The sequence below is a fragment of the Myxine glutinosa genome, chromosome 5 (assembly GCF_964187855.1).
Source record: "Myxine glutinosa chromosome 5, kmMyxGlut1.1, whole genome shotgun sequence".
In the NCBI taxonomy this organism is placed as follows: Eukaryota; Metazoa; Chordata; class Myxini; order Myxiniformes; family Myxinidae; genus Myxine; species Myxine glutinosa.
The window spans coordinates 39360980-39377417 of NC_136265.1; the positions used below are offsets into that span (position 1 = coordinate 39360980).

Sequence of the window (16438 nt, forward strand, 5' to 3'; positions counted from 1 at the left end):
AATCCGCGGACCGTAACAAATTGGTTGTCAGGAGTTGGGATTCGAACCTGGGACTAAATTTATTTAGCCCAAATTTTGGACACCAATTGTGTTATTTCCATAACAAATTGGTGTCTGGGCGTGAGATTCGAGGCCCGAACCAAATTTTTAAAAACATCTAGAAAAAAATTTGGTCAAAATTTGGAGCTGCTGGAAATTTGTGTTGTTTTAAAGCAAAACCCGAATTTTGAAATCGCGCCATGGCTGGTCAAGGCGACGGGATGCCGGTGGGAGAGATAGACGGGGTGGAATCGACCCAGGACCTCGGGGAAATGTATATGGAGGATGTGGTTGAGGGGGTATCAGGTGCACAAAATGGCACTCTCGCGCACGAGGTTTCAGGCGCGCAAAATGGCGCCTTTGCGCACGTGGTTACAGCGGCACCAAATCTAGCCGCGCCCGTGACCGTAGCAGCGCCGCTGGGGGATTCGGACCTTTTTATGTTACAAATGGGGGCCCTTATGGACAGGCTAGAAGCCAAAATGGGAGACCAAATTGGAGGTTTGAAAAACAGTATGGGGGCAATGAGGGACGAAATGGGGGACAAAATGGGCGAAATGGGGGGCAAAATGGGAGAAATGGGGGAACGGCTAGTAGCTAAATTTTAGGGGCTAGACAATAATTTTAAGGGATTAGACAAGAAATTTGAGGGGTTAGACAATGGGATAGAAGGGGTGAAACATGGGTTAACGGGGGTGGAAAATAGAATGGCTGCCCAGGAGAATCAGATAGAGGGGGTGAAAAATGGGTTAATGGGGTTAGAAAATAGGATGGAAGGCAAATTGCGGGAAATAGGGGAGCAATCCGCCCGAGAAATTAAACAAATGGGAGAGCAGATAGAGGAGGTGAAAATCGGGGTAGAAACCAAACTGGATGCTCAGAGGGATGAATTGGGACAGATGAGGGTGGCATCTACAAAAGAGAGGGAGGAGATGAAAGAGGAGATACGACGAGGTGTAAGTGAGGAGGTCTCGGGAGTACGCGAGGAGGTAAAGCGAGGTGAAAAGCGTATAGAGAAAGAGGTGAGAAATGGAACAGCTAGGTTACAAGGGGGCATAGAGGACCTGACGGAGGAGGTAGAACAGCTGACGGAGGGACAAAAAGAGTTAGTGGAGCAGGTCCAAAGGAACACTGTGGTACTGGGAGGGTTAAAGGCGACACAAAAAGAAATTAAAAATGACTTAATAGCGACACAGAGGCAATGTCAGATGGTACGTGAGGGATTGACAACGAGGTTGGAAGAGGTGACAGAAGTAATGGAGACGAAGGACCGAGAGGTGAGGACGCACATAGAGACGGTCAAGATAGCCTTAGAGGACGAACTAGAGGAGACGCACTGGGAAATAAAAGCGGTAAAGCAAAAATTAGAGGAAGTGGAAGAAGAGGTGAGTGAAATTAAGAAGAGACGGACAGAAACTAAGAGAGAAATACAGGAGGAGGTGATGGAATATGTACAAGGTCGGTGCTCAAATCGTGATGATGTGCTCGCTAACCAAATACAGAGTTTGCAGGTGGCGAAGGAGGTGCGGAGACGAGGTGCCAAGGTGAGTGGCGAAAAATTCGGCAATGTATATGATGTGAGGAAAGCTTCAGTCGGCTTGGGGGTTGATTCGGATCCAGGTGTTCGTGAGAGGCCGTTGGTGAAGTGTGCGACAGGTACGGTGTGCGAAGGAGGAGGTGTGCGAGAATGTCCGACTCTGGGGTGTGTGAGGAAAAAGTGCGCGCCAAGGAGTGAGTGTGCTGTCGAGAGTGAGTCGGTTGTAGCGCGTGTGCGAGGGGGCACATGGAAGCGCGGTGTGGTGAGTGTTACAGAGGATGTAACGAGAGAGTGTACACCTGTGGTGAGTGTTACGGCAGAAGTAACGGGAGAGTGTGCGCAAGAGTGTGCGCGAGAAAGGTGTGTAACAGACAGGTGCATGGGGAAAGAGTGCGCTGTCAAGAGTAAGGGAGAATGCATGCCTGTGATGAGTGTTACAGAGGATGTAACGGGAGAGTGTGCGCAAGAGGGTGCGCGAGAAAGGTGTGTAACGGACAGGTGCATGGGGAAAGAGTGCGCTGTCAAGAGTAAGGGAGAATGCACGCCTGAGGTGAGTGTTACAGAGGATGTAACGGGAGAGTGTGCGCAAGCGTGTGCGCGAGAAAGGTGTGCAACTGAACAGGTGAATGGAGCAGTGTAAGAGTGATAGTGATAGTGATGTGTATTGTGTTGACCAACTGGTCCAGGAAGAGGAGGAGGGTGCAGGTGGCACCAGGTGTGATTGCACAGGTGTGCAACAACAGGTGTATGGAGAATGGTTGTGTGAAATACATGGAGTGTGGAGTATATGGAGTATTGGAATGGATGGTCGTGGAGTGAGTATGGTGGAAACTATGGAGTGGAGTGGATGGTGCGAAGGTGTGAATGGGGGAAGGATGGACCCCCATCACGAATACCCGGGGCGGGTAGCGTAAGTGTTAGGTAGAGGGTATAGGTAAATTGTGGTTGGATATTGGCATCTGTGGTGCGGGTGACAGAATGGTGATTGGATGGGTGCATTAGTGTTGTGGAAATGGCTGGGCATGTAGCCTGTTAGTGTGTGTAGTTGGTTTGGGCACTCCAGCACTGTGAGGATGTCGGCCAGGTGAGGCCGCAGGTGGGCTCTGGGAGCCGGTAGGGTTGTTGTGGATTGGGCCTGAGGATCCGGAGGACGGACCCGGGTAGCCCAGTGACAGAGGGCACCGAGTGGGGTGACAGAGCCAGGAGGGGCCTTCCCCAGTTAGTTAGGTTAGGGTAAGGAGCTAGGTAAGCTCGGGTGGCAACTGCAGTGGTGGAGGTGTGCAGGTGGGTAGACCTGCTGGGAGAGCTACACGTCACAGCCCAGAAATTGTGCAAGGGCACCGGGAGATGAATCGGGGGAGTGAGACCCCAAATTGAGCAGCACCACAGTTTGGTCAATAGGAATTGGTTTTTAGAACCCATAGTGTAAGTTGGCCAATGGATTGGCAGGGAGAGACCCCGGGTAGAGTAAAGAGTGTTAAACTCATTTAGAGGGTAGTTGGATGAAGGATCTCCTTGCACCATCTGCATCCACTCACCTGAGATGACGTACCTCCACACCATGCCATGTTTAATTATTTTTATGTGCAAATGTTTTGGCTTGTGAGACGCATCATGACGTGGGTGTGACATTGTGCTTGATGTTCCATCTCTTCCTCCTTATGAGGATTGATGACGAATTGGGTGATGGCAAATTTTGGCTAGAGGGATTGTGGTGACGAATTTGGTGTAAAGGAAATAAGGGGAAGACGTGACAGTAGCGACGGATTTGTAAATGTGTAGATTGTTGTACATATGGGGTAAGGGCAAGGGTAGTGTAGGTGACGGGGGGGGGGGGGGGGTGACGTATGGTAGGGACGAGCTTTCTCATTTCGCTCTCCGTACGCATTTCGCCTTGCATTGCCTTATTGGTGTGTACCCTTGTGACCTTACCCCTCGCTCATTTGTCTTGTGCCCCTTTTGTCTCCCACATGACCTGTGCGCCATTGGGCGCCGAGGGGAGCGTGCGTGAGTCGGCCATTGTGCGCCCGGAACTCCCAGAACCAGCTGTCTGCATCGATGCACCACATTATGGACCACATGTCAGTGGCCGAGCACCACTTATGGACCCCATGGGTTGGGGCATGGCCCCTCTGCTGGAACCGGCCATGAAGGCCCGAAATCTTGCTGGCGGACCTGGGCCACAGGGCACCGATGCCCCACAGGTGAACCACACGTAGTAGGCCCTGTGGGCCATAAATAAAGAAAAATAAAACGGACACGTTAGGTGCATTTTATTATCACAAATAGGCCGCCAGCAAAGAAAAGACAACATCTGGAAGAAAGTAAATAGCCAGCAGAGGGAGCCTAAGAGCAAGAGATCACCTGCAGGGTTAGGGGTTGTTGATTTATTTTTATTGATGAACAATGGTGACTGCACCGATTGGTGCTTGAGGGTGCGTTGGTGCGTTATAGGTGCTTTCATGGTGCGTCGATGCAGAGCAGACTGTCTCCCCCTCAGAAAGAACAATCACAGGTCCTGGGTTAGTTTTGTAAATAAAAGTAGCGTCAATTGTAAATAATGCTCCCCACCGTCAGTGTATAGTTTGAAGACCATTCCGCAATTCGGTTAACTGTGGGCGTAAGTCTGTTAGGCAGGGTGCAATGGAGCAGCGGGACACATTTATTTATGTTTTAAAACTGTCGCACTCAGGGTCAGGTTAAAAGTAGAGGGAACTACACCTACGTGTCACACTAAATTTAAGTTGTAGGCCCAGGACGTGCCTAAGAGGAAGAGGGTGCAGTGTTGTGGATATGAGAATGGTTTGTTTTTTTATTGTATAGTAAATTGTTGTAAATATCACCCTCTGTAAAATGTAATGATTCCTTGTAAATACCTCCGTAGTGTAAAGGTCAAAGGGCGTCTCGGTAGTTATTCCATAAACACCACATTGCAGGACCCGATAAAACCCTTGTTCAGTAGCTTATATCTTATTATGTGTCTTAGAGTAAGGCCTTGTCTTCCATTAGAATGACACTCCATTGCACCAGCAAAAGAGGTAGATCCCCTTCATTCCCATTCCCAAAACCTCCATTTCCCCTTTCGTCATTGCCAGGCCTCAATTGCCATTGCCAATTACATCCCCTCCAATTGCCGCCATTGGCCACGAGGCAGGGTTGGGGAAGAAAGGCGTGTCTCCACCTCGTCATAGAGGGGAGGAGTGAGCCAGCCCCGAACAACCAACCGAGCACGAGGGGTTTGGTTTGAGAGGGCGGAGGAAGAGCGTTTGGGGGAGGTTCGCAAAGGTTGAGGGGTGGGGCCTATATAACCCGCCACGGGAAGCTCCCAAGAGCAGACGAGAGATAAGTCCAAGAGATGAGTCCAAGGAAAGAGCTGGGTCGTCAGAGAGATGCGCTTTTACTGAGACAAGGAGCTGAGTCTGAAAAGAGAGGTCCATGACAAGAGCTGAGTTGGTCGACAGGGGTGGTCAGTGGTTGCGTTGAGTGGTTGTGTTGGTTGCATTGAGTTGTCGGTGGAGAAAGAGTGGGTGGACCAAGAAAGAGAGAGGAGAGAACCCGTCACGCCAGATCCCCCACCAGCGCATCGGCTCCGACCGTGATCCGACCCGTGATCCGACCCGTGATCCGACCCGTGATCCGACCCGTGACCCCGCGCACACGACAGGATCGGTGGCATCAGCGGCCGTCGAGGTCCAGCCCGACGTCCCGGGCGGGATCAAGCTCCAGCCAGCTCCGTGCCGTCCTCCCCCTCCAGCCACACACCTCCTTCCAGCCAATCCACTCTGCAATTCCCCGTGTGAGTCGTCTTTGTTTGTTCTGTCCTGGGTAGTAACTAAGTCTGTATAAGCTAATAATTTTCACTGTGTCACCTGCGTCTCATGTCCCCTGTAAATAATCGTGACTGCTCTTTTTGCTTGTGTGTGTAAATAATAAATCCCGTTACCCTTCTGTACGTCTTCTTCCTCTTTGCATTCGGTCGCTTTAGAGTTTTCCAGATTGAGTAGCTGTGGTGCGATACGGCCAACGTTGGGTGAATCGGGTTTAGTGGGGAACAACTGTTCGGCCACGGTTACACCACCGCTCGGTAAAAATAACATCTAATCCGCGGACCGTAACAATATATATATATATATGTCACATCAAATATATATATCAGTCATTATGCGACTTCATACCATCAGTGGAGAACCGCCAGCAAGGTGTCCCATACAGCTGCTGCTGCACCTTACTGGGAGCGATAAGTACCGCCTGCCACACGGTAACATTATCTCTGGTATCCACTCACTTATGGCGACTCCTATCTCAATATCTCACTACCCCATACAATCCTACATGACCCGAAGGTATTTCATTGGTACTCCCCCGCCCCACAAATGTAAAAATATACATATACAAGAACAGATCTCGATCTCGCGATCGCGAGATCTCGGAGACGGTGGGAGGGATTTTCGAAGCTCCACACGGTCTCCACGTTTTTCGAAGTTAAGTCTGTTCACAATTGTATTTTGTCGAAACTGTATTTATCTTTCGGTGTGTGAAGTTATTGTGTGCAACTTTGGTTGTTTCTCGGTGTTTATCTTTCATAAATTGATCGTCTGTTTGCCGTGTCGCGAGCAAGGCCTTTGCCGCGTCGCGAACGATTTGAAATCGAAGTTAAGTGATTGTTCCCATTTGTATTTTCGTTAAAACTGTATTTATTTATGGTGTTGTACGTATATAGTGTCCCGACGAAGATTTTTCGGTGCAAATCTTTCATACCTGTATTGAAAATCGTGTTAATTCGTGTCGTGTCTTGAGGCCTTGTACAGTGTGCACTGTACAACCTTGAGGCTTTGTTTTTCTCTCAGCGGTCCGTCGTTTGTGATCCAATAACTTTCGTTCTCTGTATTCCCAGTCTTTTCACCCATAGCCTACTTCCTTGTGTAAATCTCAACTCAAAAAATAAAAATAAAAAAATAAAAAATTCCCTCTCTGTTCTCATTCGTTTATTCATTCTTATTCGTTCGTTCGTTCTTCGACCACGTGTTTCTCCCCCATTTCCCCAGATAGTTTTCACTCATTAACCTTCAATGTTTACACTTTCCCCTCAAGTTATGTATTCCGTCATATTTTATAACACCTTTTTCTTCTTCTTCTTTAAAAGGCTGCTTTCGACTTGCTCACCAAATCAATTCATCCCAAAAAAAATATCCATCTCCTATAGTGCCTTTTTTCTACATTCCCTAAACTCTCCTGCACTCCATCCTCCATCCAGCGTCCTTAAACGTATTTTTAACTCGAAGGTCACAAGAAACTCATTTTGCAGTAAATGTTCGTTTCCCATAAATCGTACACTTTCAAAAATCCAATCTCACCCCTCCCCTCCAAATCTTCCCCATAACCCCTCCCCTCCAAATCTTCCCCATCACCCCTCCCCTCCAAATCTTCCCCATCACCCATCCCTTTCAAATCTCCCCCCTTGCCCCCTCCCTCCTAAACTACCCCCTCACCCCTCCCCACCAAGACGCCCCCTCACCCCTCCCCTCCTAGACTCCTGCCTCACCCCTCCCCTCCAAATCTCCCCCATATCCCATCCCTTTCAAATCCCTCCCCTTGTCCCTTCCCTCCCAAACTCCCCCCTCACCCCTCCCCTTCAAATCTCCCCACCCTCATTGCTTCTCAATTTCCCCCCTCTCACTCCCCCTCCTCAAAGCGTCCTCCCCGCTTCTTCCCCCTTCAAACTCTCACCTCCATCTCCCCCAACCTTCTGCCTCGCTCTTCCCCCTCCTCAAATAACACCTCATTGTGGCTCACCCAATCACCATCAAACCTTTTGTCCGCCCCATCCTTCCCTTTCTCCGAGCTATTCTGAAATCTCTGACACACCTTCAACAGCTCTCCCTACCTCTTCCACCTCTTCCACATCTTACCCTACCCCTCCTCCCCCCTGTTCTGTATCTGATGCTCCCCCTTCCTCTTCATTAACGGTATGGACCTCAAACATCCGGGGCCTTCGTTCAAACTTAACTGATCTCTCCATACAGGTTGCTTCTGTCAAACCAGACGTGATCTGCTTAACAGAAACTTTCCTCCTTTATGATGTCTCTGATTCCATAGTATCTCTCCCGGGCTACTCCCTCCTCCGGTATGATAGACCTGAGCCTCGTCCTGGAGGCGGGGTTGCTATCTTTATCAAAAACTCTCTTCCTCACTCGCCCTGCACTGCACTCGCCCTACACCTCGCCCCCAGGAATACCTCTGGCTACGGCTTCCCCTTCGCTCCCACCTCTTGTTCATATGTGTGTTGTACCGTCCACCAAACAGTGATGACTCCATCTACATCTCGCTGTCTGAGAATATGGACCAACTTCTATCTACCCATCCCAACTCTCTCTTCCTCATATGTGGTGATTTCAACTGTCATCATGCCAGTTGGCTGGGTGTGGGTACCTCTCTCACCAGCCATGGCTCCTCAGCAAAGGACTTCTGCGACTCACTGGGACTGACACAATCTGTCAATTTCCCGACCCGGATCTCAGTCAACGGAACATCTTCTCTTCTGGACTTGGTTATGACTAACTTCCCTGAAAATGTCTGCTGCTCTTCTTCTGCTCCGATCGGATCATCTGATCATGTCCTTGTTAAAGTGGACATCTCTCTGACCATCCTCAGGGAGCCTGCTCAGCGTCGACGAGTTTGGCATTTCACTCAGGCCAACTGGCACGGTCTTCAAGCAGCAATCAATCATCTGGACTGGTCTCCCATCTCTACCACCTCTGACATCAACTCATCCTGGGAATTCTTCCAAAGTAAATTGCTCTCTCTCATGCACAGATTTATCCCATCTCGTCTTCAGTTGTCATACCCTTCCTCCCGTCCATGGTACACGGAATCTTGTCAGGCTGTTGCCCAGAAACAACTTGCCTTCGTCTCCTGGAAAGCAAATCCAACGGAATAAAATCTCATTTCCTTTCACAAAGCCCGAAACAAGTGTGTGTCCACCCTCAGGAGAGCCAGGAAACAATATCTCTCCGTTCTCAAGACCGAACTCTCTTATCTGTCTCCCTCTTCCAAATCCTGGTGGCATCTGGTCAAATCCGTTTCTGGTGTTTGTTCCCCCTCCATCCCCTCCCTTACCTCAAACGGCTACACAGCTGACTCCGCACGTGAAAAAGCTGAATGCCTCAACTCTGTGTTTGCCTCTAAATCTTGTGTCCCAAACCCATCCCTCTCTGTACCCACCATACCCAGTCGTACCCTGCTGCTCCTGGACTCCGTGTCCTTTCCTCCTGACAAGGTGGAAAAGTTTCTGTCAACCCTCGACTCTGATTCTGCAACTGGACCCGACGGCATCAGCCCACGGGTCCTAAAATCCTGCTCTGCTGCTCTATCTCACCCTCTCTCTGTTCTCTTCACCCTCTCTTTTGCTCAAGGTCAACTGCCATCTGCTTGGAAATCAGCCAACATCACCGTTTGCACAAAAAAGGTGCAAAAACAGATCCTAGCAACTACAGACCAATCAGCCTTCTCCCAATTATCAGCAAAGTCATGGAATCCATCATTGCTTCGGATATGAAATCTTTCCTCTTCTCCAATGGCTTGATCTCTGATCATCAAATTGGTTTCAGACCAGGTCACTCTACTCTGGACATGCTGCTTCTGCTGTCTCAACAATGGATGGAGGTCCTCAATGCCAAACAGGAAATTAGAGCTGTCTCCCTCGACATATCACGTGCCTTCGACACGGTCTGGCACCCCGCTCTGCTCACCAAACTCTCCTCCTTTGGTATCCATGGAAATCTCCACGCATGGCTGGCGGACTTCCTCTCTAGTCGTCGTCAACGTGTGGCCCTGAATGGGTTTCTCTCATCTCCTCTTCCTGTTCAGGCTGGAGTTCCCCAAGGCAGTGTTCTGGGGCCCGTGCTTTTTCTGGTCTTCATCAATGATCTCTCTGACTCTCTCGAAAATCCTCTCTATCTCTTTGCTGATGACTCCACTCTCTGCCGCTCCATTCCTCTTCCCTCAGATCGGCAGTCTGCTGCCTCCTCACTCTCTGAAGACCTGGACAAAATCACAGACTGGTCAAACAAGTGGAACATGTCTTTCAATCCTGACAAATCTCACACTCTTACTATGTCTCTCCGAAAAGATCGACTGGACAACCCTCCCATCTACTTTCTCAACAATCCTCTCCAAGAAGTTCTGTCGCTCAAGATTTTGGGTCTCACTATCTGCCATGATCTTTCTTGGGAAAACCACATTTCCAAGCTGGCCTCCAAAGCCAGTCGCCGACTGGGCATCCTCCGTCGTGCGAAGTCCTTCCTCGGCACACCTGAGCTCCTCACCACATACAAGGCTTTCATCCGCAGCTCAATGGAATACTGTTCTCCCCTATGGGCCGGTGCTCCTGCCTCACACCTAGCTCGGCTTCACGCTGTTGAAACCAAAGCTTTCAGAATTATTGGAATCTCCCGCGATGAAGCTATCTCTGAGGGCCTTTCACTCACTCACCGCAGGCAGGTAGGTGGTCTTTCTGTCTTCTACCGTCTCCTCTCCGGCCTTGCACCCCCAGCTCTCTCTGTGCTCTGTCCCCCAAATATTCCTACAGGTCGCACAAGATCTGCCAGCAACCCTCTGATGGTTAAACTGCCGAAATCTCGGCTCTCTGCTCACCTTCACTCTTTCATTCCTCTTTTCTCCCGCCTCTGGAACAAACTCCCTCACTCCCTTCAATCCCACTCCTCCCTCCAGGTCTTTAAAACAGCTGTTCACCACCATCTCTTATCTTCCCCCATCCAAAACCTTGATCTTTTCTACCCCCGCTAATTCACCCCAGATCCACCTTGTTTGAAATTCCAACTTCTTTCCTGGAAGTCCTGGCAGTGTCCATATGTTTTATACCTCTCCCACCGCCCCCTTCCCATGCCCCCCACCCCCCAAAGCCCTCGCCCTCTCTCAGATCTCTCGATGTCTCCATGTCTCTCGGTCCCTGCTCTCAAATGTTGTGTTTGTGTCCTTCCCCCTCTCCCCATCTTGTCTACCGCTCCCGATTTTATATGTTTTATGTGTCGGTTTGTCTTTCTGTGTGATTAATGTTCGCTCTTTCACGAGCCTCGATCTTGTTTACAAAAAACAGATACATTCAAAGTACACCGCCCCCATGCCAAATAATTAAATATCCTACAGCGCGGCATTGCGGGGGCGCCTCCAGCACCTGGCAATACCGCAGTACAGCTCATAGAGGCTGCATTGGGAGGGAGAGGTGTATGCTAATTGATTGATTAATTGTATAATTAAAATCAATAAAAGATTATCACAAAATATTTCCTTAATCAATTGGCTAATAGCATAACTAAACCAGTAGTGCTTCATCCGAAGATGTATGTATTAGAAATTTTAGAAATGTAAATAAGTCATTAATAAAAAATTAAATAATTAATTGATTAATCAATAAATAATAAATCAATTAATCAATAAATAGTTAATCGATTAAATGATTAATCAATAAATCAAAAATATCCTTGATAGCCACATCACTTGGTCACTCATGTCCAAATATTAGCTTCCAAGCTCAAAAGGTGCCTGAGATATTGGCCAAATGAGAAAGAAAATAAATAAATGATTAATAATGAAAATAAATAAATAATAATCGTTAAAAAATTAAATTATTAATCAATTCGGTCATATAACACATAAACTACCACCATTTCATCAGAATCTGTAAGTTAAAAAAACAAATTTTTAGTCATTAATCGAATAATTAAAAAATTAATCGATTAATTGATTAATTGATTAATTAATAAATCAAAAATAGACTTTGCAGCCAAATCACCTGGTCATTGGCATGTCCAAATATCAGCTTCCTAACTCAGAAGGTGCCTGAGTTAATGGTCAGAAGAGAAAGGAAATTTAATTAATTAAATAAGTACTTAATTAGTCGCTAATAATTAAATAACTCCTCAATTAATTGATTAATCAAAAAACAAAAAATACAGTTTTTGACAAAGGACTTGCTCACTATTGTGCTGAAATTTCAGCTTCCGAGCTCAAAGGATAATCGGTAAATCGGTAATCGGTAAATAAAGGGTGTTGGAGAGGAGGGTAAGGGAGAAAGTGAAGATCGACGAAATGCAGTTTGGATTTATGCCAGGAAGAGGAACGACAGATGCGCTTTTCATTGTGAGGCAGTTGCAGGAGAAGTACATGGATAAGAGGAAGAAGTTGTTTTTTGGGTTTGTTGATCTGGAGAAAGCATTCGATAGGGTTCCACGCAAAGTATTGACATGGGCATTGAGGAAGTTAGGAGTGGAGGAATGGTTGATCAGAGTAGTGATGGCAATGTACAAAAGAGCACGCACAGCTGTAAGGACGAAGGACGGGAACAGTGGTGAGTTTGAGGTGAAGGTGGGAGTGCATCAGGGGTCGGTACTAAGTCCACTACTATTTGTAGCTGTGATGGAGGTGCTGGCTCAGACCGTAAAGGAGGGTTTACCGTGGGAGTTGTTGTATGCAGATGATCTTGTGTTGATTGCGGAAAGTATGGATGGACTGAAGGAAAAGATGAACAAGTGGAAGGAATGTATGGAGACAAAAGGTCTGAAGGTGAATATCGGAAAGACAAAGGTGATGGCAAGTGGTAAAGCATGTGGTGAGGTGGAAAGAACTGGGAAGTGGCCGTGTGCTGTGTGCAGGAAGGGTGTCGGAGTGAACTCCATTCAATGTACAATGTGTGCTGAGTGGGTTCATCAAAAATGTAGTGGTCTGAGAGGGTCATTAACCAGTGTGGCAGCTACATTCAAATGTAAGGTGTGCACAGAGGGAGCTGCAGATGGAGGAAATGTTGAGTTGGATCTTGGAGACGGCGTGAAGCTGGAAGGTGTGAAAACATTTTGCTACCTCGGAGACATGCTGAATGGAGAAGGTGGATCAGACTCGGCAACGGTTGCTCGAGTGAGATGTGCATGGAAGAAGTTTCGGGAACTGAGTGGCGTGCTGATGAGGAGGAGAGTGTCGCTGAAGCTGAAGGGAAAGGTGTATGCTGCATGTGTGAGAAGTGTTATGATTTATGGGAGCGAGACATGGGTAATGAACGTAGAGCAGCAACGAAGGCTGGAAAGGGTGGAAATGCGAATGGTTCGATGGATGTGCGGAGTATCGTTGAGAGAGAGGAAGACAAATGATGAATTGCGAAAGATGATGGGAATATTGCCTGTGATTGATGCTGTGAAGAGGAACAGGTTGGAATGGTTTGGTCATGTATTGAGGAAGGATGAAAGTGACTGGTTGAGAAGAGTGATGGAAGTTAATGTAGAAGGAAGTAGAGGACGGGGAAGACCGAGAAAGACTTGGCTAAAGATGGTGGAAGAAGAAATGCGGGCAAGGGGGTTAACAAGGAGAGATGCAGAAAATAGGGCAAAATGGAGAAGAATGTCATGGGGACCGCAAGGCTAACCCCCGCTCTCGCAGGGAACATGGCCTTAAAATGCATGTTGTTGTTGTTGTTGTTGAGCTCAAAGGATGGCTGGGTTATCGCCCGGACAAACAAACAAGAAAACAAGAAAGCATGAAAACAAACAACCAGAGTGAAAACTGAGTACTCCCTTTCAGCGTGTGTCACTGCCGAGCCCCCTTAGGTGTCCGGCAATGACGTCATGCAATGTCTGGAGATGGCATCGGAAAGGTGCGGTGTGCAATAATATATACCATTAGATGCCGAAAAATGAATTTTCAGTCCCCACGTTAAAGTTGCATTTATTTTTTTTTTTTTTTTTATTTTTTTTGCATACAAGATCGAGGCTCGTGAAAGAGCGAACATTAATCACACAGAAAGACAAACAGACACATACAACAAATAACATCGGGAGCAGTAGACAAGATGGGGAGAGAGGGGGAAGGACACAAACAAAACATTTGAGAGCAGGGACCGAGAGACATGGAGACATCGAGAGATCTGTGGGAGGGAGAGGGCTTTGGGGGGGAGGCATGTGAAGGGGGGGGGGAGGGGGTGGGAGAGGTATAAACATATGTACACTGCCAGGACTTCCAGGAAGGAAGTTGGAATTTCAAACAAGGTGGATCAGGGGTGAATTAGTGGGGGTAGAAAAGATCAAGGTTTTGGATGGGGGAAGATAAGAGATGGTGGTGAACAGCTGTTTTAAAGACCTGGAGGGAGGAGTGGGATTGAAGGGAGTGTGGGAGTTTATTCCAGAGGCGGGAGAAAAGAGGAATGAAAGAGTGAAGGTGAGCAGAGAGCCGAGATTTCGGCAGTTTAACCATCAGAGGGTTGCTGGCAGATCTTGTGCGACCTGTAGGAATATTTGGGGGACAGAGCACAGAGAGAGCTGGGGGAGCAAGGCCGGAGAGGAGTCGGTAGAAGACAGAAAGACCACCTACCTGCCTGCAGTGAGTGAGTGAAAGGCCCTCAGAGATAGCTTCATCGCGGGAGATTCCAATGATTTTGAAAGCTTTGGATTCAACAGCGTAAAGCCGAGCCAGGTGTGAGGCAGGAGCACCAGCCCATAGGGGAGAACAGTATTCCATTGAGCTGCGGATGAAAGCCTTGTATGTGGTGAGGAGCTCAGGTGTGCCGAGGAAGGACTTCGCACGACGGAGGATGCCCAGTCGGCGACTGGCTTTGGAGGCCAGCTTGGAAATGTGGTTTTCCCAAGAAAGATCATGGCAGATAGTGAGACCCAAAATCTTGAGCGACAGAACTTCTTGGAGAGGATTGTTGAGAAAGTAGATGGGAGGGTTGTCCAGTCGATCTTTTCGGAGAGACATAGTAAGAGAGTGAGATTTGTCAGGATTGAAAGACATGTTCCACTTGTTTGACCAGTCTGTGATTTTGTCCAGGTCTTCAGAGAGAGAGGAGGCTGCAGACTGCCGAATATGAGGGAAGAGGAATGGAGCGGCAGAGAGTGGAGTCATCAGCAAAGAGATAGAGAGGATTTTCCAGAGAGTCGGAGAGATCATTGATAAAGACCAGAAAAAGCACAGGGCCCAGCACACTGCCTTGGGGAACTCCAGCCTGAACAGGAAGGGGAGATGAGAGAAATCCATTCAGGGCCACACGTTGACTACGACCAGAGAGGAAGTCCGCAAGCCATGCATGGAGATTTCCATGGATACCATAGGAGGAGAGTTTGGTGAGCAGAGCTGGGTGCCAGACCGTATCGAAGGCACGTGATATGTCAAGGGAGACAGCCCGGACTGTTCGCATACAGAGAAACGATCCCATATGAAGGGAGGGGTGCTTTGTGTCTCCCTTTGATTATATAATATTCAAGATGATATAAAACACTTCAAAAAGTAGGAAGAAAAAAATTAATTCACCCATATGGGACTTCGAACCAACACTCCCCAGCTTGGGAGTACTGATGACTTATCCATTAGGATTAGACCATTAAGCCAGCACGTTAGATTTGGGTAATAACATTTTGAAGAGTTATAAAGTGTGTATATATTTTTATATATTTATTTATGTATAGGTGAGGGTGAGACTACTGGAAGTAAGCTGCAACACGTGCCCTTTTGTGGTTTGTTTTCAACGTATCCAATCACGTGACTGTTGTCGCGAAGGGTGCACTAACCGGAAGTTACGTAGTTCCGCGGGCGCCTATATATATATATATATATTTATATATATATATATATATATATATATATATATATATATATATATATTTATATATATATATATATATATATATATATATATATATATATATATATATATATATATATATATATATATATATATATATATATATATATATATCAGTCACTATGCGACCTTCATATCATCAGTGGAGAACCGCCAGCAAGGTGTCCCATACACTGCTGCACCTTGCTGGGAGCGATAAGCACCGCCATCTGTATTTATAATCCACTAGGGCATGCCCGTACGTGGGTGCCCGTTCCTTGCCAAAAAAAAAAAAAAACGCTACCCGTACGCTCTACCCCGCCCGTACGCCCGTACGCCCGTAAACAAAAAAACAACGCTCTTCGCTTCCGCCCTTCGCTCTGACTGAATTGGGAGAAATAATGCGCATAAGAAATCGAGAAATTATTATTTTCTCCGGAAGAAATCGAATTACGAACCGTAATGGCGCACGCGCTCGGCTCGGCTCGCTCTCACATCGGCCACGCCTACGCAACAACGCATTCTGTGATTGGCTGCCGGAAGTGCAGTCTTCACTGTCCGGAAGGTCGCATATCGCAGTTACGATGAATCGCAAATTAGTTTTAATTAGTTTTAAAACATAGTTGAACGCCAACATAGTTTGCCAACGTGAAATAAATGAATACGCTCTCAAATGTGCCGTCCGAGGCAGAGTCTGTTCGCCACGTTCGGCACACGTGATAGCTCGCTGCTCTCTGATTGGTTGAATCGTTTTTTGGACATAGCTCGGTAACTACTTCTCCGATTAATATGAAACCTTGAAAAGGCACATCCTGGGGTCCCCAGCAATATACCTGGCAAGTTTAAAGTATATCGGACCGGTAGTTGTCGAGAAACAGCGGTCACAGACAAACAGACATACATACATACATACATACATACATACATACATACATACACACAGAGATTACTGGAATTATAGATAGATAATGACGCACTGCTAGATGGTTCCTCTGGAACTTTGCAGGCAAGGCGGACGTGCATGGCGATGACGTCATGTTGTCCGCTCATTAGGTTGGAGAACCAGATTACAGATACCATATATATATATATATATATATATATATATATATTTATATATTTAATTTTAAAGCAAACACTATGGCACTTTTGTAGAATTTGTTTCGAAAGCCATTAACTAGACCTATTGGCCGATGTATATTCCAAGTTTCAGCTAGTTTCAATGTATAGTCCTTGAGATG

At 47.2% G+C, this 16438-nt stretch overlaps 2 protein-coding genes across 2 annotated transcripts in view; one reads left to right on the forward strand and one right to left on the reverse strand.

The window, feature by feature from the left end:
* Positions 1–16438, forward strand: part of LOC137427663 (N-acetylneuraminate-9-phosphate synthase-like) — a 247858-nt gene that overhangs the window by 150818 nt on the left and 80602 nt on the right. The gene's annotated exons all lie outside the window — the stretch shown is intronic.
* The window catches only part of LOC137427662 (N-acetylneuraminate-9-phosphate synthase-like), a 444861-nt gene that overhangs the window by 119881 nt on the left and 308542 nt on the right, over positions 1–16438 (reverse strand). The window lies entirely within an intron of this gene.